Source organism: Schistocerca piceifrons, chromosome 10 (assembly GCF_021461385.2).
Source record: "Schistocerca piceifrons isolate TAMUIC-IGC-003096 chromosome 10, iqSchPice1.1, whole genome shotgun sequence".
Lineage (NCBI taxonomy): Eukaryota > Metazoa > Arthropoda > Insecta > Orthoptera > Acrididae > Schistocerca > Schistocerca piceifrons.
Genome location: NC_060147.1, coordinates 33,210,099 through 33,213,056, shown reverse-complemented (window position 1 = coordinate 33,213,056; position 2,958 = coordinate 33,210,099). Strand labels below are relative to the sequence as shown.

The 2,958-nt window shown below is 47.3% G+C and overlaps 1 pseudogene; it reads left to right on the top strand.

The window, feature by feature from the left end:
* The first annotated feature begins 1,362 nt into the window (after window positions 1–1,362).
* LOC124719269 lies at window positions 1,363–1,479 on the top strand (annotated as a pseudogene).
* The last annotated feature ends 1,479 nt before the right edge of the window (window positions 1,480–2,958 follow it).

Below are 2,958 nucleotides of genomic sequence, written 5' to 3'. Positions count from 1 at the left end.
CCGGCATCATGGTGTGGGGAGCGATCTCCTACACTGGCCGTACACCACTGGTGATCGTCGAGAGGACACTGAATAGCGCACGGTACATCCAAACCGTCATCGAACCCATCGTTCTACCATTCCTAGACCGGCAAAGGAACTTGCTGTTCCAACAGGACAATGCACGTCCGCATGTATCCCGTGCCACCCAACGTGCTCTAGAAGGTGTAAGTCAACTACCCTGGCCAGCAAGATCTCCGGATCTATCCCCCATTGAGCATGTTTGGGACTGGATGAAGCGTCGTCTCACGCGCTCTGCACGTCCAGCACGACCGCTGGTCCAACTGAGGCGCCAGGTGGAAATGGCATGGCAAGCCGTTCCACAGGACTACATCCAGCATCTCTACGATCGTCTCCATGGGAGAATAGCAGCCTGCATTGCTGCGAAAGGTGGATATACACTGTACTAGTGCCGACATTGTGCATGCTCTGTTGCCTGTGTCTATTTGCCTGTGGTTCTGTCAGTGTGATCATGTGATGTATCTGACCCCAGGAATGTGTCAATAAAGTTTCCCCTTCCTGGGACAATGAATTCACGGTGTTCTTATTTCAATTTCCAGGAGTGTATGTAGCTCACTACAACAGTATAATCAACATTTTGTAATAGATTTCGCTTCCTATCTTGATATCTTTTCGGTGTCTGTACTGGATTAAGCAAAAATGATAAAACGTATGTGCTTATTTTACGTAAATACCTGATATTATGCACATTAACGAATTTCCTTCCTTACGAAAGCTTACTAAAGCACTTCACACATATTCTTGTGGAATCGTTAGAAAACTGATTCTGCGTTCGAAATGGTTATTTTGTCTTCCACTCCTGTGGAAGCGGTGTACAACAAGAACTCACGGTGCAAAAAAGAAAAAAAAGGAAAAAAAAAGTATTCAATAAAGGAAAGTGAGTCTGTCGCTTGTTAAAAGAACTGTCAATACGCTTCAACATGGGCACATGTAAAAACGATAACAACTTTATCGTCAGGAATTTCGGAGAAATTATGTAAATAGCACTAGTTCATATGTAAGAGTTGCACTACAGTTCGTTGAGTTGTCAAAATCAATGCTTTATCTCAGCTGTAAATGTGACTGTCAGCTCTACTTCACCCAGCGTGTAAAGACAGGAACTCAGCTTTCTGCCCCGAGTTACGTGACTTTGTTGGTTTCGAGCGTTAACACTGCTGAGATAGGGACATGCGCGGTCTATGTAATACATGGTCTACGCTGCAGCCCAATTTCACTGCGCAACTGGCAAGAATAGTAAATAGGAGACAAGTCGATACCAGGGAATGAAGTCTTTGCGAATTTCGTTTCGTGTACTCAATTGGGGGTAACGGCCTTGCCGCAGTGGATACACCGGTTCCCGTGAGATCACCGAAGTTAAGCGCTGTTGGGCGCGGCCGGCACTTGGATGGGTGACCATCCAGCCGCCATGCGCTGTTGCCATATTTCGGGGTGCCCTCGGCCTAGTGATGCCAATTGAGGAGCTACTCGACCGGATAGTAGCGGCTTCGGTCAAGAATACCATATTACGACCGGGAGAACGGTGTGCTGACCCCACGCCCCTCCCATCCGCATCCTCCACTGAGGATGACACGGCGGTCGGATGGTCCCGGTAGGCCACTCGTGGCCTGAAGACGGAGTGCTTTAAGCACTCAGTTGGACAGTAACTACGCTTCGCAGACAGGCAGGTGAGAGAGGACGTGTAATTGGGGTCCAAGAAGTCGGTTGGAGCAATCGGCGAATCGCTTTACATTTGTATAGGGGAGATGCCACTGTTCCACGATGTTGGCAGCAATGGGGAATCATAGCTGAACACACTGTCAAGAGTGAAGTGGACGTCCTAGAATGTGGTGACCGTGCAATCGTCAGAGAGACACTGAGGGCCCCGAATTCATGATTATCATCGATCTTACATGCAATTGGTGCTTCAGTGACCACAAGGGCCATTAATACGTGGCTCACAGATAGGGGGCTGAGTTCGCGGCCTTTCTTGCACCTACTGCCATCGACCTCTGTACACCAACAAGCCCGTATGCAGGGCTGTCCGGTACATTCGGCCTGGAATCTCATTGACTGAACTGTCTTCAGTGATGAGTCCTACTTCGAATCGAACTCCAGTGATCATCGAAGACATATCTGGAAACCTGACTGTAGTCGGACATATGGCCTGATAGTCAGGGATGATGATGTGCACCGCCGTTTCATTTCATAGAAGGATCCCTTTGGTTGTCATCCGTCGCACCCTTACACAGTGACATATCGACGATATTCTACCATTTTGGTACCATTCATGGCAAGCTATCCTGGGCTTACGTTTCGGCAATATAATGCCCACCCTCACACGGCGAGTGTTTTTACAGCTTGTGTTCGTGGTTGCTAAACCCTACCTTGGCCAAAATGACACCGGCTCTGTCACCAATTGAGAACATTTGGAGCACTATGGCCAGGGCCCGCCAACCACCGTGGGATTTTGACGATCTAAAGCACTGATCGGGTATAATTTGGCACGATATCCCTCAGGAGATCCAAGAACTCTGTCAATCAATGTCAAGCCATATAACAGCTTGCATAAGGATCAGAGGCGCACCAACTCATTATTGACTTGCTCAATTTGTGAAGTAATTTGTCTTGAATAAACCATCCAATTTTTTTGAAACTGAAATCGTTTGTTTGTCTGTACATGTTGTCCCCTTCAAAGTAATCCCCCTCAGATACAATACACTTGAGCCAACGTATCTTCCAATCCTCGAAGCACTTCTAGTAGTCACTTTTTGGTACAGCCTTGAGTACTTCCAGTGATGCAATTTTCATTTTCTCAATCGTTGAAAATCTTCGTCCTTTCATATGTCTCTTGAGTTTTGGGAACAGGAAAAAGTCGCAAGGAGCCAGATCCGGTGAATATTTTGGCTGAGGCATGATTGT